The sequence below is a fragment of the Cupressus sempervirens genome, chromosome 1, assembly GCF_028749045.1.
Source record: "Cupressus sempervirens isolate cs-2001-9-10 chromosome 1, ASM2874904v1, whole genome shotgun sequence".
In the NCBI taxonomy this organism is placed as follows: Eukaryota; Viridiplantae; Streptophyta; class Pinopsida; order Cupressales; family Cupressaceae; genus Cupressus; species Cupressus sempervirens.
In genome coordinates, this window is record NC_143118.1 from 731,641,506 (window position 1) to 731,669,165 (window position 27,660).

The following is a 27,660-nucleotide window of genomic DNA, read 5'->3' on the forward strand; positions in this document are numbered from 1 at the left end:
GAAAATCTAAAGCTATATGGATTCGCAAGTCTCTTTTAAAAGACTTGAATATTGAAAATACTTCAAAGTTAACATTCATGCTTCCAAAGGCTTCTATTCCATCTTCTTCCAAAAATATTCCTAAAAATATTCCAAAGCCTTCCACTCCACTTTTTTCCAAATCTCTTCTACCACCTCATACATCTAAACCTCAAGCTATTTCATCCATGATTCCTCCATCATTCCAACACCCTTCAAGGTTTATGTCAATGTTGATTTTGTCCAATATTTTAGCTACCCTCATGAAATCCTCTAAAGCTTACACTTACTTTCTATACATGAACTCTCATCCTCAATATATTCTTCCTACTACCATTTCTCTTTCATCACCCTATCAACATCCTTGAGCATACCTTTCTATGATCTTGTCTTATCATGACTTATCTTTCCTATAGGATCACTATCTACATTCAAAGAGCTTGAGCTCTTTCTAAAAATTCAAAAAAAAAATATAGAAAAAGAAAAAAAGCAAAAAAAATAAAATGAAAATGTGTCTGGTGAAAACTACTTCTTGTGGCACCTTCGATAAGTACCATGATGAAAACCTGATAAATAGGCATCATGTGTAATTCTTCCATCATCCATCTATCCCCTCTTCTCTCTTTGATCTTGACAATGTTGAGCTATCTTTGCATATTGGCTATCTTTTCCACGAGGTTTTCTATTGTGCTCTCTCATTCACTCATAGCCTCCATCTTGAGCTTTATTCTTATTGCTCTATCCCATCACTATCCTATCTAGCTAACCCCTTGGTCTTGATCACAATAAATGAAACATTGTTCTCATTGGTCTCTTGACATGGCTACTCTTTTGGACTACATACTTCATGCTACCTCACTTGTTGGCTTTACTACTTATCCTACATGTTATCTTTCTCATTACTTCCATTACTTATCCAAAACATACTTCATCTAACTATTTCACCTCTTTCCCTAGCTTGGGTACTCTTGAAGAGTCAATCCTTGAGGATCACTTTAACTCACTTCATATTCCTTTCCTATCCATCTCTATGCATCCACCAACTTCCTACTCCATATTATACACCTTGCTAGACATTGGGAGAAAATGATGTGATCTTGCTTGAGAACTAGTGATCTCTAAATCATTCTAAAAAATCCAAAAAAAATGTATATGATGCTGTAAAAATTCCTAAAAATCAGAAAATGTCCTAAAAAAATGATCATCTTAGTGAAAACCTAGCAATAGGCACTTTGATGCATCACCAAAAAAATTAAAAAATTCAAAATTACACAAAAAAAAAAAGTCCTAAAGAAAAGAAATTTTCCAAGTGGTGAAAACTTGGAAATAGGTGCTACTTGAGACCCTTGCACCTATGTCTATCAGTCTCAATCACACACTCTGCAACAAATTTCCTAGCTTGGAATTGTTTCTTGTCCTTGTCTTGGGGGAATAGCTACTTAGACCATTGAGGTATTCTTGTGCATTAGGCTTTCTTTGAAACCTCACAAAATAGTGTTTCTAAACACTACCCCCACCTTGACTTCAAGTGTTTCTCAACACTTTTCAGATAGTTTACCTATAGTCTTCGATGTCATGATATTTCTCACTATCAAGATCAAGCTTTGAAGAAATAGCCAAATGACTTACACACAAGCACTTAAACACTTAAACAATTGAGCTATGTTGATTTTTATTTACTTTTTGTGCTATCTATGATAATTTCTTTGCTATGTGTTCCCTCCCTCATAGTCTCTCAAGGATGTCATTGACTAGAAGACTGGAGGCATGGGGCATGTTTTCTTGATTTCTTCTTGAGGGTATAATTTATTTTTCTATATTATTTTCAAGTGTTTCATGCTGATCCTATTTAGCACTTGAACTTATAAACATATCATCCTTGACTATTTTTCACAAGACTACACTTGAGGGTTATCTTGGCACTTATGCTTGGATACAGGTGTAATCTTGCTATACTAAACTTAAGGAATCTATTTGAGTAATCATCTTGACTTCTATGTCTTTGATGCTTAGGTTAGATTCCCACATTTCTATGTGACATAGATTATGTTCATATCCTCATAATTTTACTAGTGATGATTGTATGATCTTATGATGTCCCTAATAAGGCTCAATGATAAAAACTAGGACCTACTTATGTAACCCTTGCAATTGAACCTTTTCATATTAGCTTGCATTCTAAAGATCATTCTAGCTATCTTTACATTTTGCATGTTGAGAGAGATCTCTTCTTTATCTTTCATGGACCATTTAGCTAACTACGTTCATCCTTCTCTTGTATCATCTTGATCTTATCTTATCTCTTCTTTTCTATTTCTCACTTCTTTTCTATCTTACCATCTCATCTAGGCTTTTGACCTATCTTGGCTAATCTTGACATCCTAGATCCATTTTCAGGATTGAAATCCAAATTTGACTTCATCTTGCTGGTCAAAAATTTCTTCTTTCTTCTATGTAGTTGGATGACCTATTGAGGCTTAATCTTTGAATATTGTTGGGAAAATCATCATTTCATCATTTCTACTCTCTTCCACTCTTTACTTTCATTTCTATTTCATCTCATTTCTTCTTTCTTCCTTCTTTGACATAATTCTTATGCTTTATCTTTCTTGGTCAAAGTTAGTCAAAGTGGGGCATACCTTCATTTTTTGGTGTTCAATCTTTGGTCTTAATGTCTTATCTAGCATCATGAACTTTTCTTTCTTCTAATTTGATCAAATCTAGCTTATTTTTGCATCTCCTCTATCTCATTTTGATTTTGATCCTGAGGGAGCATGAATATTCTATCATTGTTGCAAATTTCTTTCTACTAAAACTATCTATTTTCTCTTGATCTATCTACTTCTCTTGGTGTTAGTACTCTTCTTGAGTTCTTATATCTACTCTATCCTAGTGTTCAGAATTATCGCTATTAGACTATGCATTTAGGATTTGCTATATCTCTTTGCTTTGTTCTTCATGATCAGATTTCTCTATCATCTTAGCTTCTTCATTCTTTGACATAATGTGTTCTCAGACCAATCACACATTAGTCAAAGAGGGGCAAATGTATTCAACTAAAAATGGTCATCTAGACTATGAGCCCCCTTTCTAGCATTTTTTCATAATTTATCTAATGGTTATTTTTGATCAAATCCTCAAAAATATATTTATTTGATTATAACCCATGGTATGGCCACTTTATCCCAAGTTCATATTTAATTAAAAGAACATGTCCCCCTTTTAATTAAATAAAATTTCCCACTCATCTCTTATCCTAAGTGTGCACACATAAAGCATTATTCCTATTTTAGAAATAACAGAAAAGACATTTTTGTCTACACATCAATGCACATTTTTCTATATGAGAGGAATCTTCTACTTTTAAAATAACTTTAATTCTCCTCCACACATTTCAAACCCTCTCAAAAGTCAACCATTAATTGTGATTGATTGAGATGCTTGTGCACATGGATCACTCAAGATGTATTCTCATCCCTTGATTACATTCATCTTGCCTCTTAATCTCTACCATCTATTTTTATTTAAAAGGGAGGGCTCTCTCTTCATTCAAAAAATCTTAGTCTCTCATGCTATTATTATGCTACAGGATTTTGGAGACTTGGAGCATTCTTGCATTTTAGCTTAGCTCTCATTCTACTTAAATTATGGCATACTTCTTAGCTTAGTTTCATTTATGCTTTAGCTTAGTTCTTTTTCTTAGCTTGCATCTCATTTAGAATAGCTTGCATTTGCATTACATTTTATTCTAGATTCTTGGATATTGGCACTCTTGCCTTTACTCTTTGAATCTCTCATTATATGGTGGACCTTGCAAGGGTTGCATAGTTTGGTTCATTTGAGAGCCACCATCTCATAGCCTTTGCACATCATAGATAGAGAGCTATAAGCTAGCTCTTGAGACTCCCTCTTCCATGGGTTCTCTCAAGAATAATGGTTTATAGAAGTGTGAAACTTTTATGCTCACATGACTTGTTAGTGGGGGGTAGAGTGCAGGGAGTGAGGCACAACCCATTGACAAGGGAAAGGTAATTAGTTTCTTTTAAAGTGATTAAATATTGATGGATTCTTGTAAAAAAAATTTGGTAATGAAATTTAATTACATTCTTTATTGTACAAGGCATGGATAATGGTGATTAGTCTAGGAAAATTCGGCATTGCAGACTCTTTAGCATTTCCATTCACAATGAAAGCCCCATCATATGTATAAGTATCATTTATTTGTTGTTTTCCTTAATTTAAAAAAAAAAATTCAAAATTGATTTCTGTGATATTAACATCTAGGCTTTTGTATCTCATAGGAAACGCCTAGTGCATAAGAGGCTAGACATCAAAGTTTTGTATCTTTTCTCACACAGCCATTATATCCAGAGGAGGAGTCGATAGAGCTAAGTTGTAGTTTGAATTCTTGATTATATATTATGAATTTAGTATGCTATAAATTATAATGTTATAGTTTAAGTTATAGATCCATCTGATAAACATACTTGAATATATACAGGTTACAACCAACCAAGTTCTAGACATCTTGACATATGAGAGGACTCCAACATAGGATGTTAATGAGAGACGTATTTATGATGAAAATTTAATACTATAAATATTCATTAAAAAAAGGATCATTATGCATTTGAGTAATTCAATGTTAGATACATAGAATCATATAAATTTAGTAGTCTAACTTTGGGTTTTCTTTTTTTGTTTATGTAGGAGGCATGCGATCCACCTAGTGTAGTGAAGAGTGTAGTGCTTCTTGTGTTTGCACTCTATACCTTATCTATTTTGATTTGAGAGATATCTGATACTCGTATTATATATACTTTGAGATTACCTAAGGGTCAAATGTTATACTCTAATTTAGTACCATAGATTCTTTACTGCTATGCTATAAATTTATCATATTTTCACATTGATGCTATTTTAGATGACAGTAGATCTATGATGATATCTAATTATCTAATATTTGGACATACTTTTTGATTATGTTATGTGATGGATTTTATGCTATGGTGATTTATGTCATTCTTGTCTCTTTATGATTTATGAAAACATGAATGATATAAATGGATTAATTAGGTATTTAATGCATTTATGCTTTGGCTATGATATTATTATACAATTTCACTTGATTGAGTGTTTTAGTGTGCAGGAATTATATCCCTGACCATGGCACATGGATTTAGTGATTCAGCTATTCATATTTTACCAATATCATCCCTGTATTGTTGACATATCTTTATTTTAATTGTTTAAATTAAAACCTTTTGGTGATTATTAAATCTGAACTCATCTACATTATGTGATTAGACCAGTGAGTGTATTTGTGCATTTAGAGGTTCACATTGTTGTGAAAGTTGATTAGATTTTTGTGTGATTTTTGGTTTTTGGGCTTTAAATCTTCTCAAATTTAATTTTTGGCAGCTTTTCCTTAGGTGAATTCCCATTATGAGGAATAACCTATTTTTTTTTGGGTTGATTTAGAGTCTAGCTAGTCTAATTAGTTATTTTCCCTAATCGACTATACATTCAAAAAGTGAATAAGTATTGAAAAAGGGATTTTATTATTCACTTCTCACTTTTGAAAATACAAATTTGAGAGTTTTTATGAAATCCTCTTCCTGAAGGATTAGATTTCTATTTGTTCTGGAACCCATGAGCATGCGATCTTTGAAAGGTTGGTCTTGTTGGATCTGGATTAGGTAGACCTTGCTTTGTTATGATTTTTGGTAGCTTTGGCAGGCATTTTATTTTGTTGTGCAGGTTTTAGTTTCTGCCCCTTTTTACTGTCAGGTAGGGCTTTCCCATTTTATTTTTTCTACTCTATTTCAGGTTCTATTGTTGGTAGTCATTTCTCTGGAGGTTGAGAACTAGTCCTCTCCTCCATTTTTGTTTGTTAGTTCTGCCTAGTTGGTCAGGTATGAACATTTTCCTAGGTTTTGGAATGGGGGTTTGGGGTTTCATACCATTATGCTGGTCATTTTTTCATATGGTTTCTAAACTCAAATATTATTGGATTTTTAGGATTTTTGTACCCAAAGGCCAAATGGGTTTTAATTTTGAAGTTTTCCAATTTTTGGGGTTTTTACCTCACTTTGCATGCCACCCTATTTTCTCAAGTTTTCTTAGCATGAGTTTGGTCATGGACATGGATCATCCATTTGGATGTCATTCAAACAATTATTGCACTTTTATTGTTACATTAAGATGCATATCACATCCATACTCCTGAGTTATTTTTAGTTGAGTATTATTTATGGTTTTGTTCTCATCTAGTCCTTGTGTTATGATCTTCGTAATGGTGGTGCGCCACACACAAGTACATGTGCATAAATTGGTCAAGTGACTTGTGAGTCCTAACTTTCTATGGTATTTCTAAAAGTTATGATCATTTGGGTTGGGTTGGGAATATGCATGCCTATGGGTACTTATCATAGGATAAGCATGGGTAGGGTAGGGTAGCATATGGAGGGGGCTTCTATCTTGCAACCTAGCATTATGATGCCATAGGGTTGGCAGAGGAAGTTTTAACTAAGCAATAACTAAATAAAATATTGGGTGGTAATAAAATTTGACATAATAAAATAATGCTTTAGTGTGAGAGCCTTCTATTGGGAAGTTGAGTTCGCACAAATTTGAGCTTGGGCTTGTCAATGCCAAGTGACCCTCCATGATGTCAGCCCGTAGTTAGTAGCCCATTGAGTGTTTGAGCAAGACCCATAGTTTATGCATTGTTTATGTCTTGGATTCAGTCATCATACTATCAAGCATGTGTTTTAGCCATGGACATTTGTTTTGTGTGTATTTGTCATTGGATCATTATCTCCATTAGTACTACGAGAGTGGGCCTATAAGTTCCACATGGTTGGGAGGCGTAGCTATCCATACCACTACTAGGGACCAGTGTACAAAGACAATATATTGTCCTAGTGTGACCATTGCTAGATGTTTTAACTTGGTACTTCAGATTTTAGAGTATGTTTTCTTGTGATTTATGCTTTCATTGGGATGTTTGTATATCATGTGTAGATGATGTTATTTTTTGATGCATTTCCTTATTATGATGATTAGCATATGATAGATGATGTTATCTATATTTGTAGGATTATCTTATGCTTTACTCCTAGCATGTTAAATTTCTTTATGCTTATATTGTGGCATGTTTTAGTAGTGACATCCTTATATGATAGGACTAATGATTAGATTGGTAGCTTAGGATGTTATGCATGCGGGATGACTAGGGTCCACGATGGCCTTATGATGTTATTATTGTTAGGAGGAACCATGTACCTAGTTTGGTTGTATTATACATTGCAATGTTATTTCTATTATTGTGATGTTGGTTTTGTACATTATGATGTTTCTTTCTATACTTTCCCTTCACTAACTATTAGAAGGTTAGATTGTGTTTCCATCTTTCAGCATTGTGTTCGAGTGTTTATGCCTCAAATTGTGGATTTAGTACTCCCTAGTGTAGAGGTTCTAAACTCTATTTCATTCTCTAGTTTGACCTTAAGAGTTTTTCCTTGTGTTCTTGGGTGACCATGTATTAGCATGGGGCAATACAATAATGTGTTACACTCTCAATATAGTTCTATCATGTGTTTGCTAATTGTGTTGTATGCTTCTTAGAGAAATATCATGTGATACTTTCTAGTATTGCACCCCCATTGAATAAGTATCACATGCCCTTGAGAGAAGTGTCACCCAAACCCTGAAAGTGTCCCCCTTCTTCTTGAGAAATATCGCAAGATACTAGAAAGTATCGCCCAGTGGTGATTTAAAGTATCCCCTAGTTTTTTGTAAAACAATATCCGGGAAAATAGTGGGCACTTTTCGGTAGGACCCAAAAATTTTGAGAATTTTTTTGGCTACCCTCTTAGTTTCTTTTCAATCCTTTGTTGTCACATTTTATTTTGATTTGAATTCAGTTTTGCATCTTCCATTCTCATTCATTTTTGTTAGTAGTGGCATTTGGAGATTTGTTGGTGTTAGAATGTTTGGTTAGTCTTCCGTTGCAATATTTTTGTTCCTTGTATGTCATATTTCATGTAAATCCATACTTGTTGTAATAAAAAAAAATTAAAAAATCTTGGCTTATATTTATCCTTGTTTCTAAGGATCTCTAGGTGGGGCATTACAAAGAGGCTACATTTTGATCATCCACCAACAACATAGGATGGTATAGTTATCATAGGATGCATCATGAGACATTCTAAGATGGCATATGCCACATTGTATATAGAAACATTAATATTATACACATTTTGATGGCATGATCAGTCGCATTTTGTATATGGATCTATGTACTTTGATATATATTTGCATAATTTGTCTATGGATACATGAACTTTAATATATATTTGTGTAATTTGTCTATGGATAAATGTATTTTGATATATATATTTTTTTCATCTATGTGCACAATGATATACATATTAATTTAGTATAGTATTGTTCAATTTATCATGGATCACTATATTGCTCATGTTTATGGAATATCATTCATTTTGATCATGTTTGTTATATTTGATTCAAATGCAATAATTTGTGAAGAAATTTTTAACATTCTTTATTATCAAAATTTTATGCAATTTTTAATTTGAAATTATATCATATATGTTTAATTTGAAATGATCTCTACAATCCCTTAAGATGTCACTATGGTTCAGCTACCCAAACACACTTAGAGTACCTTGGAGACTCTTTGGTATGTGGTGACCGCAAATTTTGGAGGCTCTCCATGACCAAAAAATGGTGTTACTAGAGTTCACCCACCTATCCAGAGCTAATGGCACTAATGATTCGATGCCAAGATTAGTGATTTCAAAGTTACATAGTGATGCATATATGAACTAAGGCACATTGTGATTTTTTAGCATCAAGTGAGATCATTGTGTCGAATCCAAATGGAATGTAATATCTCAAAAATGAGATAGGTTATTTTAGGCCTTGGCATGACCATCCTATAGAATTTGACATTTCACTAATTTCACCCACCCATCCAAAGCTAATGGCATTAATGTTTTGATGCCAATATTAGCAGTTTCAAAGTTATGCAGTGATACACGTATGAACTAAGGCACACTGCAAGTTTTGGCATTGAGCGAGATTGTTGTGCCAAATCCAAATGAAATGTCATATCTTGAAAATTAGTTTACTATAGGCCTTATCATGACCATCTTGTAGCATTCAATGTTTCACCGGTATCCCCCCATGAGCTTTGAGTTATGACCCTCAAAACGTCGACCTTAAAATGCACTTAGAGCACCTTGGAGATGCTTCAATATAGGGTGGCCATGAACAATGGAGGCTCTTTGTGACTAGAAAAAGGGTGTCAATAGGGTTAGTATTAAGTAAAAAATATATTTTTTACCTCCCTCAAGTTTTTGGCATTGGGCACAGTGCAAGTTTGGTGTTAGTATGTATTAAAATCATCATTTTTTAGGTCCCTCCACATAAATTACATCAAGTAAAAACATCTTTGTTTCTTATATTAAATCAAAAAGTTCACATTTACAATATCTCAAGTGTTTCATCATTATTACATCAATACACAACTATAAAAATTTGTAGTGTTAAAAATATAATAGATTTTTCTTCATTCTGCTTTGTATTTAGTTTTTTATTTTCATGCATGGCTACTCTTCATGATGTACCTACATTCCAATATCATAAAAAATATTAGTAAATAATTTTATTAAATAAAATAATCATTGGTTCACCAAATCATTATGAACAAAAGAATATAAGAAGAAAATATACTTAGTCGAGTGTTCATTTAGGGTCCTCTCTCTATTTTAGGGTCTCCAAAAGGGCTTCATGATCAACATTAGTAAAAGCTATTTTATTTTTTTTCTTCCTTGATGCTTCAACAACTTCACATTTGTTGCTTTAATAAAGTTTGAATATATAAGATTTTTTTGTGTAACCTTTTTTTTTTCTATAATAAGATGTGAATATAGCCATGTTCCAACAACAATAACTAAACCAGTAGGGTATGTGAATCCATCATCATTTGTGATTGGTTGTGCAAGAATTTTTTACCTCTTATAGAATGTGCTAACCAATAATCTTATTTCTCATCATTCCCATGTGATGCAAGAAATGAAAAGACATGTCCTAGATGCAGAAGATCTGATAGATGGTTATGCTCAAGTGAACTTTCCATATCATCATTTCTGATAGAGGGTATGATAGATAATGGAGTAAGATAATGTGGATCCCATGTGTCCACCCACTCACTCAACTCATAGTGATCCCAATCACACTAAAAACAACTAGTACAAAAGAAAGCTAGCTATCGTGTCCAAATGGTCCATGTACTAGAATCAAAGCTCTAGAATAAAAGAATTTTTGATGAGTCTCTAATAGTAGCACAATCTGATCTATCACCTATGGAACCTTCCTCAACCAATCAAAAGAACCTGCATACTAATGAATCAAGAGTCCCCCATATGATAATGTTGAACTATACCAATCTACAATGCTACAAGCATCAAGAAGCTCTAATCTTGAAATCTTCAATTTCTCCTTAACTAGAGCTCTCTTCACACATGACCCTACTCCATCATGTTCCCCTTTCCCATGATCAAACTAAAAAAAACTCCAAATATGAGGCACCCCCTCTGTACGTGCATCCTACACAACCAATAAAACATGTGATCATTCTTAAATTGAGTTGTGCAATTATTTGACCAAATGATATGTCTATCTATAGAAATGTCATGTTCTTGTAAGAAATCAAAATAATTCTCAAAAAAATATTTCACAAACTCATGAGAGTGAGATCTATCATCACTCATGTAAAAATTGTACTCTCTAATAATCTTTTGATTATCTTCCATGCTATTAGAGGCATGTCTATATGTTATGTGCAAAAAATAACAATTTGAATGGAGTTGTAATACAGAGACTGTACCTCATTTTGGGGTTGAAATTTATAGTTCTCTACAAAGTCAACAAATGATATAATAGTGCCAATAGAAAAAGTCTCCTTACATTTATAAATTTCTGATCTAACCACTAATGCCTAGGACTATTCATTATTGTAGAAAATATTTGTCTTGAAATCTATAATAAAACTAGCCACACCGATTTCTTTTGCAACCAATTCACATCTAGAGCCCTCACCTCCACTCTTCAATGTGTATTTCATTGTTTCATATACCATTTTTAAAAATATTGTCCTCCCAAGATCTTGTTCGCACCCCTCATGGAAACATGTGTCAAACTTTTATAAGACACCACATTTTGAACACTTCTTATTTAAGAAGGCATTTCTATAAGAGAAACAACCATCAACTCTATGACATAAAAATTGATCTATCAAGTCTCTTGATGATTTTGGAAGCCCATTGGCACCATAATTCTCCAATTTTTTTTACTATTCAAAGTAGAATGGATGGAGTATAATAGTTCATGGTGCATAGAAAATTTCACGATATTTTCAGCAACATGTATTTCAAATTTTAAGTGGGACACAATAAAATGGCTTCAAAGATTCAAAAGCCCTTTGTGATATATGCAATATTGGATGAATCTCTCTAAATTATTTGAACAACATAGTTTGAATTACCTCCAAATAATTTTTAGGATGTGGCATGTGGTGCTCGATGCTAATTCTAAACTTCAACATGTCTTTAGAATTAGGTGATACTCTTGAGCTAGAGTGCCAAAACTATGTAATTTATTGCTTCACATAATTGGATAGCTTCTTATCAAAATGTGGAAGTCTCCCACCAAAAGCCCATGTTTCATTTTGAAGAGGATAGTCAATTATCTCTCATCTACTAAGTGCTCTACTCCAAGTAGTATGATTTAGGTTCAAATTAATACAGGTTTGCCTCATATTTTTACCCTTTCTTAAATGATGACTAACCAAAGAGGTTGTAATAACCCTTTGAGAAACTCTCTTATCCTTATCCTACTGTTTTTCCCAATGCTATTGAGAGCATTGAAAATATTCTTCAAAATAATGGAATTTCTTTCCCTTTTTTTATTGACACGAATCTTCAATTTGGAAAGCATAGGTCTCATCTTTTGCATCTTTAATAAGTGCATAAAAATTTGACATTGCTCCACCACTACCTTGTTATTGAAAAACATCTTATATAGTATTGAAGTCCATAACTGAATGGTTCATCATGATTTTTTCCCTTCCAAATTGGTAATAATCATGGCATTTCAATTATGAACTGGTAGTAACGTTCCTGTGCACTTTTATTTTGGACATGGTTCATCATGGCATTTAAATTATGAATTGATAAATTTTCATTCTTCAAATTTTCAATCCTAACATTATCATTATCAATTGGTACATATTTATTTCACAACTGTATATATTCATTATATAACTATATGATTTCAACTTCGATCAATACATCATCAACTTGATTCATATTAAACATACCTTGTCTCTTCCTATTGGAAATTTATTTAGTACTCCTCTCAAGATTCATGACAAGGGCTTAACTATCTCCTATGTACTTTAAGTTGAGTGGTTGTATTGGGCATTGATAGACCAGTCTTTTGGTGCAATGACAACCCCACTCTAACAAGTGGTATCAAAGCTTGGTCATAGGTTCGAATCCTCAGACCCTCAGGTAATGCTGAGGGGGAGATTGTTGGAAATTTCTTCAGTGCTCCTCTTGAGATTTGTGACAAGTACTTAACTACCTCCTATGTACTATAAGTTTCGTGGTTGTATTGGGCATTCATAGATCGATCTTTTGGTGCAATGACAACCCCACTCTAACACTTCCTTCAGTGATTTACCTTGTCCCTTTCTCTATATGTTTCAATGTCTTCATTCGATACCTTCCTTTTGCATTTAGCCTTTTGATGATTACTGCTCCCCATTTAAACAACAATATCAAACACCTAATCATACATTATAGCAACTTTTTCAATCATATGGGCCCCAAACAATCATTTTTCTCCAAACCTGTGAAAATGGCCCCCAAAAAAATGTGATTGTCAGGTTTGCAGTGGCAGAATATTTTGGAAAAAGTATGCTAGTATTTTGACTACCCAATCCCATATCAAGTATCCGATTCAAGATTGGAAACCCAATTTGATATCGGGTACCTGAAATGGTCGCCCAAATTTTGGAGGGAAGTCAAAATTTGGCAAGTGTATGCGAACTAGATTGTATATTATTATATATTAGTATTTTATTAAATATAATATAGTAATATATATTATTATTAAATATAATATACTAATATATAATAATAATAATAATAAAATACAATATAATAATATAATTATTATTATGATAACTATTATTATTAAATATAATATAGTAATATATGATTATTATTATTAAAAATATATATATTAATATATATGATTATTCTTATATTTAATATATAGTCATATATTGTAATTTTTATATTATATAGTAATGTATTATTATTATTATAAAGTAATAGAGTCATAGGCTAGGGTAATCTATCTATAATTGAAAAAGTTACCATTAAAAATATAGAGCAATGAATGATCTTGTTTAGAACAAAAATATTATTTATTAAGTCCATAAGGGCTATGTATGGTGAGACATCCAAAAAAATTCTCATATTTTTTAGTGGATCTCTTATGCGGCAAAATAAAGGCAATGATGAATGGTAGTAAAGTTTTTTGATCACCTATTCGAACAAATCACATATGTCTTTAGGGGTCCTATTTGATTTGATCAAATGGGTCCCTAGGGATTATAGGATAACTTCTGACCTCTTTCAACACATTTCATGAAAACATGTCTCTAGGGGTCCTAGGACCCCTAATGACCTATTTAATTTTTTTTAATGGGTCAAAAGGGGTCATCGGATAACCTATGACCCCTTTCAATGCTTTTCATGACAACATATGTTCCTAGGGGTCTCTAGGGACCTATTTAGTTTGTTCGAATGGGTCAAAAGGGGTCATAGTATAACCTAAGACCCCTTTCAACGCATTTCATGATAATATATGTCCCTAAGGGTCCTAAGACCCCCAAGGGCCTACTTGATTTGATTGAATGGGTCGAAAGGAGCCATAGGTTCGATGCATTTCATGACAACATATGTCCCTAGGGGTATGAAAAACTCTAGGGACATATTGGTTTGTTTGAATGGGTCGAAAGAGGTCATAATATAACATATGACCCATTTTAATGCATTGATGACAATATTGTTGGAAATGATTGAAGAGTAATGGAACTGGTAAAGAATGTTTTCAATCATTGTTTTGTCATTAATGTCAAACTTGCTACTTGCAGGAATGACAATTGCTTTAGTAATCCAAATACTATCAATTAGTTGATTGACAAGGAGGTGGCAATAAAAAATATGTAACTAGAGTACCTAGAGAAAGGTTGAAGTTATGATGTTGTAATGAAGTATAAGGAACAGCTAAGCCATTGATGAAATAGTGTATTGATGACATACTCTAAGACATAGAGGATGAACACACCAAGGCATATCAAAGATCAAGAGCTGAGCAAGCTAGTTAGTGCCTAGAAAAGATCAACTTAGTGTGTGCTGAGTGGTCTTCAGGTGCCGAGTGAAGATCAGGTGCCAAGTAGCAGAAAAGAAATAGGTGTCAAGTAAGTTTTCAAGTATCGAGCAAGATATAAGTGTCAAGTGATATTGAAGTGCCGAGTGAATTTCAAGAGCTAAGTTTCATAGAATTTCTTCAAGTGTTGAGCATCAGTAAATCAATAAGGCCGAGTTGCTGCATTATTTTGAAAATCAAAGATTTTCCAGATCTGAGCTGACATGGTTGTTATCTAGAATTTTGTGAATCAAATAGAAGATAAGAATGATGTGCTGGTGGCATAAAACACTATGTAAAACATTTTTGATGAATATAATTGGATTCTAGACAAAGTTTCTAGATAAGAGCAAGATATGGGATAGATACATTGTATCTTACCTAATCTATTGAAACCTTAAAGTTGGAGAGGGAGAATCGAGTAGGAAAGGTATTCCAAATTTCTATTTAAGGAGTCATAAGGTCACGAAGCAAAAAAGGTGGTCGAGCATGAAAGCATGAAGTACTAAAGAAGGTGCTAAGGTGGAAGAGAGCACAAATACTCTACTTCGATAGGTGACCATAGATATGATTGCATTGGTATGATGAGTAAGAAGACTCAAGGTGACGAAGCTTGAGATGAAAAGCTTACAGAGCTGCAGTGATTAAAGCCAACAAAGGATTGAACTGAAGTGTGATCTATAATTTGCAAGACATGTTGTAAGTTGTATCAAATCAAAAGCCATTATTGTTACTCTCTAGCAATTGTAACAATTAAAATAAATCCTATGGACTTAGGTTGGTTTAATAGCCATGTTGTAAATCCTTTAATAGGGTGACATTCCAAGTGAATGTTCCAAAGTCCTTTAACCAGGCCCATTCCTAACAGTATGGTGAAATCCTCTAACAAGGTCACATTTAACAATGTGTTGTAGCCTTTAACAGGGTAGGCCTTTAACAGGGCAGACCATCAGAAGTGGTTGAAATCAATTGCGCAATTATTTTATGGGTATCATCCCCACTCCAGTTTTACCTTCTTATTCCTGGAGGGTTTTTAGGTTATCAAATTCTTAGTGTTATGGTGTGATGCATGTTTACTTTTCATAGTTGTTTAAATGTTCAAATTGCATGCATGATAGTTTTAGTTATGTGCCATTAAGGAATTGGAGAAAAAGTGGCATTGGACCTTGGATAACTAATTCAACACCCCCCTCTCTCAGTTATTCTAAAGAAATATAAAAAAATATATGTCCCTAGGAGTCCTATTTGGTCACCTAGGGACCTATTTGGTTTGTTCAAATGGGTCAAAAGGTGTCATAGGATAACCTATGACCTCTTTTGATGTATGTCATGATAACAACCTATTTAATTTGATTAAATAGATTGAAAGAGGTCATAGGACAACCTATGACCACTTTCAATGCATTTCATGACAACATATGTCTTGAGGGGTCCTAGGACTCCTAGGGACCTATTTAATTTATTAGAATGGGTTGAAAGGGGTCATAGGATAAGCTATTACCCCTTTCGATGCATTTCATGACAACATATGTCCCTAGGGTCCTAGGACCCCTAGAGACCTATTTGATTTGATCAATGGGTCGAAAGGGCATTCCATGACAACATATGACCTATTTGATTTGTTTGAATGGGTCAAAAGGGGTCATAGGATAACCTATGACCCCTTTCAATGCATTTCATGAAAACATATGTCCCTAGGGGTCCTAGGGCCCCTAATGACCCATCTAGTTTGTTTGAAAGGGTCGAAAGGGGTCATATGATAACCTATGACCCCTTTTGATGCATTTCATGACAACATATGTCCCTAGGGGTCCTAGGACCCCGAGGGACTTATTTGGTTTGTTTGAATGGGTTGAAAGGGGTCATAGGATAGACCATAACCCCTTTCAATGCATTTCATGATAACATATGTCCCTAAGGGTCCTAGCTAGGACCCTTAAGGGCCTACTTGGTTTGTTCGAATGGATCGAAAGGGGTCTAGGATAACCTATGATTTCATGAAAATATATGTCCCTAGGAGTCTTAGAACCCCTAGGGACCTACTTGATTTGTTTGAATGGGTTGAAAGGGGTCATAGGATAACCTATGACCCATTTCGATGCATTCCATGACAACATATGTTCTTAGGGGTCCTAGGACCCCTAGGGACCTACTTGGTTTGTTGGAATGGGTTGAAAGTGGTCATAGGATAACCTATAACACCTTTGGATGCATTTCATGACAACATATGTCCCTAGGGGTCCTAGGACCCCTAGGGACCTACTTGGTTTGATTGAATGGATCAAAAGTTGTCATAGGATAACCTATGACCCATTTGGATGCATTTCATGACAATATATGTCCCTAGGGTCCTAGGACCCCATAGGGACCTATTTGGTTTGTTTGAATGGGTTAAAGAGGGTCATAGGTTATCCTATGACCCCTTTCAATGCATTTCATAACAACATATATCCCTAAGGGTCCTAGGCCCCCTAGGGACCTATTTGGTTTGATCAAATGGATTAAAAAGGGACATAGGATAACCTATGATCCCTATCGATGCATTTTCTAACAACATATGTCCCTATGGGTTGTAGGACCCCTAGGGACCTATTTGATTTGTTTGAATAGGTTGAAATGGGTCATAGGATAACGTATGACCCCTTTTGATGTATTTCATGACAACATATGTCCTTAGGGGTCCTAGGACTCCTAGGGACCAATTTGGTTTGTTTGAATGGGTTGAAAGGGGTCATAAGATAACCTATGACCCCTTTTGATGCATTTCATGACAACATATGTCCTTAGGGTTCCTAGGACCCCTAGGGACCAATTTTGTTTGTTCAAATGGGTTGAAAGGGGTCATAGGTTATCTTATGATCACTTTTGATGCATTTCATGACAACATATGTCCTAAGGGGTCCTAGCTATTTGGTTTGTTTAAATGCGTTGAAAACATAACCTATGACCCCTTTCGATGCATTTGATGATAACACATGTCCCTAGGGGTCGTAGGATCCCTAGGAACCTATTTGGTTTGATCGAATGGGTTGAAAGGGGTCATAGGCCCCTTTTAGTGAATATTCATAAGAATATATGTCCCTAGGGGTCCTAGGAGCCCTAGAGACCTATTTGATTTGTTTGAATGGGTCAAAAGGGGTCATATGCTTTCAACATATTTCACTAAGGACCAATTTGGTTTGTTTAAATTTGTCGAAAGTGTCATATGATAATCTATGACCCCTTTCGATGCATTTCATGACAACATATGTCCCTAGGGGTCCTAGCTAGGCCCCTAGGGACCAATTTGGTTTGTTCATATGGGTCAAAAGGGGTCATAGGTTATTTGTTCGAATGGGTCAAAAGGGTTCATACGATAAGCTATGACCCTTTTCAATGCATTTCATGACAACATATGTCCCTAGGGGTCCTAGGACCCCTAGGACCTATAAGGACCTATTTCATTTGTTCAAATGGGTCATAGGATAACTTATGACCCATTTTAATGAATTATATGACAACATATGTCCCTAAGGGTCCTAGGACCCCTAGGGACCTATTTGGTTTCTTTAAATGGGTCGAAAGGGGTCATAGGATGACTTATGACTCCTTTCAATGTATTTCATGACAACATATGTTTAGGACCCCTAGGAACCTATTTGGTTTGTTTGAAATGGGTTGAAAGGGGTCATAGATCGACATTTTTCATGAAAACATATGTCTTTAAAGGACGTAGGATCCCTAGGGACCTATTTGATTTGTTAGAATGGGTTGAAAGGGGTCATAGGATAACCTATGTCCCATTTTGATGCTTTTCATGACAAAATAAGTCCCTAGGGGTCTTGGGACCCCTAAGGACCTATTGGATTTGTTTGAATGGGTTGAAAGAGGTCATAGGATAACCTATAACCCTTTTCGACACTTTTCATGATAATATATGTCCTTAGGTGCCCTAGGACCCCTAGGGACCTATTTGATTTGATAAAATGAGCTGAAAGGGACCAAAGGATAACCTATGATCCCTTTTGATGCATTTCATGACAACATATGTCGAATGGGTCGAAAGAGGTCGTAGGATAACCAATGACCCCTTTTGACACATTTCATGACAACATATATGCCTAGGGGTCCTAGGACCCCTAGGGACCTATTTGGTTTGTTTGAATGGGTTGAAAGGGGTCATAGGATAACATATGACCCCTTTGAACACATTTAATGACAAAATATGTCCATAGGAGTCCTAGGATCCCTAGGGACCTATTTGATTTGATCAAATGGATCAAAAGGGGTCATAGGACAACCTATGACCCCTTTCAATGCATTTGACTATATTATATTTAATAATAATAATACATTACTATATATTTTAAAATAATAATAATATATTACTAGATTATATTTAATAATAATAATAACTATATAATAATAGTAATATATAATAGTAATAATAATAGTCTATAATAATAGTGATTATTGATTTCCCACACTTCCTAAATTTTGATTTCTCTCCACAATTTAGGCAATCAATTTTTGAAAATAAGTGGCTGCCAAATTTTGAGTACTCGATCTAGTATCAGGCACCTGATTTGAAATCAAGTGCATGATTAGGCTTGGTATTTACCACACCTCTTTTTTCAACTCAAAAAATATGTTTGAAATAGGTTCACTAACATTTAGACTGTTGGTACTCAAAATTGAAGCCTTAATTTTGAGTACTATCCTAAAAATTGAGTCCTATAAGTGTATTTAATGCATGTTTACTTGACTATCTTGTTGAGGCCTATGAAGTGTTTAACATTTCTAACACTTTGAATTCAATATACCCATGCAGATAAATTTCCATTTTGAGTCATTCCATGAGGTTTTATTTTCAGCAATGTGTTACTTTGTGGCAATTGATCAGAGAAGTACTGTACATACTTCATAATTCTTCGCTCCTATTTTATCACACCTTATTTAGATAGGCTTATTGTAACCCTAAAGTGGGATATATCATATAAGATATCTTAGGGTTAGGTATCAAGAAAATGTGATGTATAATGAGATAGGTTGTTCTTGTGGCAGTATTGAGTTGTAAGGGTTTATACTGTAATCATTGGATAATAAGAAAGGTTCAATAGCCATGTAGGTGGATGTAGCCTAGGTTTTGGGTGAACAACATTAAATTTTTGTGTTATCTATGTTCTTGTGGTTTTCTTCTTTTGTTTCTACATTTAACTATTTATTCTTATATTGTTCTTGATCTATCAATTCCTAACAATTGGTATCAAAGTGGGGTTTTTTTGTTGTAGACTAACAAGACTTTCAAATTTGAGTGGGAGCAATGGAGGATTCCAAATTCAAGATTAAAAAATTCAATGGCCAAAATTTTCAGTTATGGAAAATGTAGATGGAAGATTATCTATATCAAAAGGATCTATGGAAGCCATTAGAAGGGAAAACTAAGAGACAAGCAACTATCACAGAGGAAGATTGGGAGATCTTGGATAGGAAGGCACTAAGATCTATTCAATTGTGCCTTGCCCCATATATAACATTCAATATATCAAAGGAAAAAATGACTATAGAGTTGATGGAGACACTGGGTAAGTTATACGAGAAACCCTCAATTTTGAATAAGGTATTTCTTATGAAGCATTTATTTAATATGAAAATGGGTGAGGGAAGATCCATAGTGAATCATTTAAATAAGTTTAACACAGTCACCAATTAATTGTCATCTGTAAAAATTTCATTCGATGAAGAGGTTAGGGCTCTCTAAATTTATGTTCTTTGCCAAAAAGTTGGAATAGCTTGGTTATGGCTATAACTAACTCTATATCTAGTTCAAATACTTTGAATTTTGATGAAGTTGTTGGTATTATCCTAAGCAAGGAAATACAACAGAAAAGAACAAGTGAAAATTTAACCTCATTAGGTTTCGCATTGAATGTGGATAATAGAGGAAGAACAACTCAAAGAGGAAAAGGCCCTTCACATGACAAGTCATAAGGAAAGTCAAAGAAAGGATGTTCTCAGTCTAAAGGAAAGAAAGATTGCTAGTACTATGGAAAACCTAGTCATCTAAAGAAAAATTGTTGGTCTCAGAAAAATAAACAAGGAGATGGAAATGATGATGATAGTAAGGAAGCTAATGTTGTAAGTAATGATTTACAAGATTCTTTAATCTTATGTTTAGATAATGCTAATGATTCCTGGGTAATAGATTTTGGGGCCTCATTCCATGCTACACCCCATAGGAAATATTTTCAAGATTATGTTCAAGGTGATTTTGGACAGGTATATTTTGGGGATGATGAGCCCTATCCTATTATTGGAAAAGGAAAAATAAAGATCAAGTTGCCAAAAAGAAATGAATGGATGTTGTAGGAGGTAAGGCATGTCCCTAATTTAAGAATAAATTTAATTTATGTAGGACAACTAGGTAGTGAAGGTTGTGTTGTCACGTATACAGATAATGTTTGGAAGGAAACTAAAGGTTCATTAGTAGTAGCTAAAGGTGAAAAGGTTGGCACATTGTACTTGTGTACTAGGAACACTTATTTCACTTTAGTTGCTACTGATATTGGTAATGCAGTGAAAGCTACTATAAATGTTGCAAGAATGGATTCAGTTGTTTGGCACCATAGGCTTGGGCACATAAGTGACACTAGTACATTTGGGTTCATTTTTTGACCTTTATTGGTCAAATTTTTGACCCAAATTTTGACCAAATTCAACCAACCCATTGGTCGATATATTTTCGGTCGATATTTTGACCAACTCACTAGTTTGTCAAAATTTTGACCAATGTATTGGTAAAAAATTTAGACCAATGAAGGTTGAAATTTCGACCAACAAAGGTAGAAAAAAATTTAGACGTTGGTAGAAATTTTTTACCAATGAAGGTTGAAATTTTGACCAACCAAGGTAGAAAAAAATTTAGACGTTGGTAGACATTTTGAGCAACAAAAGTAAGAAAAAATTTAGGCATTGGTGGAAATTTCGACCAACAAAGGTAGAAAAAAATTTAGCCATTGGTGGAAATTTTGACCAATGAAGGTGAAAATTTTGACCAACAAAGGTAGAAAAAAATTTAGGCGTTGGTGGAAATTTCCACCAAAAAAGGTAGAAAAAACCCAAGCATTGGTGGAAATTTTGACCAATGAAGGTGGAAATTTCTACCAAAAGCTAGGTGTAAATTTTTTTCAGGCATTCTATAAAATAGTTCACATGCCTTGCCTATGATATGACATTTTGCATGCATCCTACACTCTCTCATCTAGTTGATGATGGATTATGTAGAGTGGTCTAAAACCATGATTCTAAAAAAACACACAATCAAATCCAAAATGAACTTGCAATACAAATGGATTGTGGAAATCTGATATTGTTAATTTTGCATGCATGTCTACCAGGACAAATATATGTTTAAGTTGTGATTGTCCTAGTAGACATGCATACAATTTTACCAATATCAGATTTCCACAATCCATTTGTAGTGCAAGTTCATTTTGGATTTGATTGTGTGTTTTTTAGCATCATGGTTTTAGATCACTCTGCATAATCCATCATCACTCAGATGAGAGAGAGTGCAAGATGCATGCAAAATGTCATATCATATGCAAGGCATGTGAACTATTTTATAGAATGCCTAAAAAACACCGACAATAACTAATATGAAGAATATATAATTAGTTATATGATTGAGACAAATCATGTACATTGTATGTTTTCCCATCAAACTAAGGAGTCAAGGACCCAAGTATGGTTGTAGATAAGTTTATTAATTTGTCTACTGTCTTTAACCATATTTTTTCCCTATTTCATCTTCTCAATGTCCTTAAGCATCAAATCCAGATAATGTGTTGCACTATGAGTTCAACAAACAATGTGATGCCTATATTGAATAAGTCCCTCCATGACTACAGTTGGTGTTTTGTGAGACTTGGCAAAATTCTCAACCCTAACCTATTGAATCAATCTGTCCAACAGGTTGTTACAAAGTCTCAATGTTTTTGACTTCATGTGAGACATCTAAGGACTTGAAGAACCTTAATGTATCCTTTGAAGCCGCATAAAAGGTAAGAAGGGTCTTGTTCCTGCCATCTATGCATCCATTTTATAAAATGTTGCAGCCCTATCTTCACCATACATTTTTGGTGATCATCAACTAAAAGTAGCGTATTTGTTCATGATTTCCTCTAGCAATGAACCACTCAATCCTTAACCACTAGAGTCTAAAAATCCTTGCTAACAACTATTAAGGTGTATAACATTCCTTCCCAATATGGACTTCTTGATATATTAAAGGTTATATTGTTGTAGCACCATAAGCTTGCCCATTGCTGTCCTAACTGCATGGTTCTTCTCTTTGTTGCAAGTAATACTTTTAGGTTGATGCTCTTCCATTGAGATGTTGCAAGGAACAAAGAAAACATGGTGGAGGAGGAAAATGGCTATAAAGAGTCTCAATAGTGGTGGAAAGTAGACCCTTAATATGTGGGCCTATAAAAGAACATATAGATGCATTGAGGTTGTCATCGTCTCTGCCATTGCTTTTATTGCACTATTATATCTTCTTCATGTCATAATTGGTAAGGGATCTAGTTCTCTTTGCTCTGTTTGTGCCACCTTTAAGTCTTAGCCTCCTACTTTCACCTACCTGAGGTCTCCCCTAGAATTATCACCATGTCATTTCCTATACTCTATCCTCATTTGGTGGCTACTGATCTATAAAATCTGAGGTGCACATACTTGGTATAGTTCAGAGGAAGTATAAAATATTGTTGATTTGAGATTTTTTTTGGGTTGTTTAAAAAGAACATTGTGGTTTTTGAGGATTTAGAATCTAGAGTATGACATTATAGGCAGAGGAAAAGTAGGTGCATTTGAAGTTTTTCTAAAGCATGTATAATGGGGAACTTAATGGTGCATCCATACATCAAGTATATGTTAAAAATATCAAGTTTAAAAACTATTATTTTGCAATGAACATTCTCTCAAGTATAACTATGGATCAATTCATATCAAGAGACTTCATACTAATTTATAGCATAAAGGATAGCAAATAATTTGATGTATTAATATTCTCTAATCTATTTTATCATGGCATTCTAATACAACTAGGATTTAAAAAGAAAAAAATGTATGCTAACCTCATCATCTTCATCTCTTCATTTTCTTTCTTTGATGTCTTCTTTTACTTTCTTCAGTAGTCCATTCCATCAGGGTTGTGCCTATATTTCCAATGAACATCATTCACTCAAAATTTCACACATGGGACTCACAATATCAAGTTACAAAACTAAAATTGTAATCAAAATAATAACTTACAAAGGACATCCCAGTATTTTAGAGTTTTCACTCATTTCAAAAAGAATTTTACCAAATTCATCTTAGAACTAAAACAATGGATTCCAAATGAAAATCATAAATAGAAAATGTAACTTACGAAGTTGTATTGACAAGATGCATCACGTACTACATGAGTTGACACTAACAAGAGGAGCTGCATGAGTTGATATTCTTTTTCATGTCACAGGAGACCCTGTAGTAATGGAGTCATGTTTCCCTAGCATACAATCTAATTCATCATTCAATGCAAGACCCTAACCAAGAAGCTCCTTGTCTGTACATTAAATTTGAAATAAAGGTGAACCAGCTAGATAATGGGCTAATAAAACATGCTTTATTGCTAGTGAGAAGCATTAAAAACTAGTTCACTTTGCATTTGTAACCTTGGGCAGGGTCTTAGCAACATGCTCGCATTGAACCTTTGATCTAAAGGAGAAGTACACAAGCTCAAAACCCTTAGGAAGGATTTCTTAGATAAGAAGTTTTTGAACAAACACAAATCCTCACTAATAATGTTGCTGCAATTTTCTTATTTAAATCCAAACAAAGTTGTATTATCTTGGGCAGAGGAGACTATTGTTGTTTGTGGTTAAGGATCCTTTAGGTTAGTAGAATCACATACAAATTGGATGTGACATTGTAGTAAGAAAACTATAATAAGAGCTAGGAGCTTGCCTAGTGATCGGGGCTTGAGACTAGACATTGCATGAAGCATTTGTAGGCATTTGAGTCTCAAGTGTCACAAGCTCCAAATCAGACTGAAAAGGAAACTTGGTGAACAAAACTAAATAAAAATAGTCTTCTTGAGTAAAAATCAACATTGTATGAACAATACCATTACAATGCACTATACTTGGTACAAATATATTGTTGGCTGAGTATAAAGAACATTGATGGTGAATTCAAGTCCAAGCTACAAAAGCAAAGACATTTACATAAAAACTAAGCAACCCTGTCTGGCAAGAAAAGATATATAGAGATTTTTGACTGAAATTACAAATTGATGCTAAAAAAATTAAACCATAAGAATTGTTCTATAGAATAATAAAGAAGAAAGATGAAGAATCAAACACTTGAAGGATACAATGTTGATGCAGCTTCAGAAAGATCATCCAAAGGACATGATATGCCTTGGCTAAAGGAGCTTTGAGATTCATTACTACACTCGGGAATGGGCTCATCTTCAATCTTCTAAAGATTGAAGATGAGCCCATTCTTGAGTGTAGTAATGAATCTCATATAATAAAATCTCATCGATGAAGCATATTAAAAGCTAACAGAGCATCTTCGCTAGCTGATCTCCCTTACGATCCATAGGAGAATACCAAAGATAGTCATGATGCTAATAGGCACATCATGACTATCTTTGACATTCTCCTATGGCTCTTGTGGTTTGAATCTAATAACATGAGGATTCCTCTTCTTTTTTCAAGCATAAGGTTGACACAACCCTATAATAAGAAATAAATGGGTTTAATTTGGATTGTGTACAACACAAAGAAATCCAAAATGTAATAGCATTTTTTAACAAAGAAATGAACTATATAAACTTATAAAGCTCATAATAATAATAGGCCATAAAAAAGAGCTAAATTCTGAGTAGACAAAGTCTGGACACATTAATATGGCATCTCCATCCAAAAATTTCTTCAAAGCTTGAAAGATTTATACATGAAGTGATCAAAAACTCAAAATCTATTATGAGAAATAGAGCTCCAACACTGATAGTTTATACATCTGCTAAAATCATAACAACCCTATTCAAGGAAAAGCATCCTTTAATTCAATATGGTTCACAAGAAAAGACTTATACAAGTTTATACAATTAGGATGAAAACCATTAGTAAGGGACATTGATTGTGAGCACAACAAATATATTGTTCACAGAAATGGCAGTGAAACTGACATTTGTATTTGTGCCAAGTATAATTAATTATGTTATGTATCACCACATGGGTACCATATGCAAAAGAAACATTAAAAGCCATCATAAAATACTACCTTTGATTAGTTTCTAAAACATAACAATCTTAGATGATGGAACTTCAACATCCCTTGAAAATAATTCACATAAGATGTTAGCCAGCTCTAAACTTTAGTTTAGGCAATTCCTAGATAGAATTTAATATTTCTTGCAAAGCATTCAAAATTCAAAACTATTATATTAAAACATGTGAAAATTACAATTAATATCATTTATTAATTATATGTTAAATAAATTAAGTATATGTCTCATCTTCTATAAGACTTTGTATTTATACAGTTTACATGCAAAAGGAAGTAGCTGCCTAAAGGACTGTCCAAATTCAGTGTATACGCAACTACTATCTAAACCTTTCCTTTGTGCATATCTCTTGCATAAATATATTTGATGTAAATATTATTTATTTATCACATACAAAACATCCAACATGAGATAACCAAGCTTTCTGCCAAAATTTATCTTTTTATTTCACTCCAAGACTTTCTGGGTGGAAGATTTGGTCCTTTTGGGAATCTTTCTAAAACCATGCATAAGAAAGCCACTTTTCACTTAGGAGAAGTTTTGGGAACTCTTTATTAATTATTTTCTTAAAACATCCCTCCTCGTGACAAGTGTCACAGCCTCTCTTTTTCCTTAATGCTAATGACACCCAACTTCCATTAGACTCTGCAATTAAGCTATGCAATTTGGAAACATTAAATATAGCATTGATTTGATCAAAAATAAGAGAACAACATATATAATATTAAATCCATTTGGGACTCCTAAGGTTGAGACACTTCAATCCCAACAAACTTATCATTTCTTAAGCTTGAAATATATTTAATTTTTAAATTAATCTTTTTGCACCCTTATTTTTAAGTTTTAAACCTTTAAATTTGTTTCTTTCCTTGGTCTCAGTTATTTTTTATTTTAAAATAAATTATGGATTTTTTATTGAATGGCGACATTGCAAATCTTTTTTTTTTTTTGTAAATGATCAAACTATTAGGATTACCTTCAGGCTCTCTAAACCCTCAAAAGTTAATTGTAGCATATGGCTCGCCTTATTGGGAAGATTTAGTATTACTTTTTGGTTTTTAGTCTTCCATTTAAAAAAATAATCTTTAGAAAAATATTTGAGATGAAAGAATACTACTTTGTAAATACAAAATGTTTTCTTACATTTTTTTGGGGAAACAAAAATTAAACAGGACAAGTCAGGAGCTTGTAATAGTGAAAACAAGCTTTCAGCACTTTATGATGAATGGATTTGTACATGGGTTCTTCATATCTTGACATCAAATGAAGTCAATTTTCAAGCTTTGGTTGGAGCTTCATATTTTCTTGCTCTTTCTACTGTAGGGGGATCAAAACATGCTGAAGAATTTAGAGACAAGGTATGCTTAATAGTTCTCAATCCAAATAATCTATCCCAACAAAGAACCTCTACTAAGGGCAAGGTTTGAATATAAGCATTTATTATTATTATAATGATTATCTTGAGTTGCTTGAGTGTTGGTGGCATGTCTATTAAATAAAGACATATTTACATAAGATGAAATATTTTTGTTGCAACTCATAGATGTTAGGGGAATTCACAAATTATTTTCCCTTCTCTCGCATGAAAGTGCTTATGTATGCTTTAATGCATTGTTGTCTTTAGGAAATTTACTTCGCCATTGTCCAACTACACATTTTGAAGCATTGCGACTTGGAGCTCTGAGAAAGCTGGCATTAATCTTCAACGAAGCAATGAGTAAATTCAATGCTATTCATTATTCATATGAAAAGAATTCATTGCGTTCTACAACTTCTAAGTTTGTGAGTTA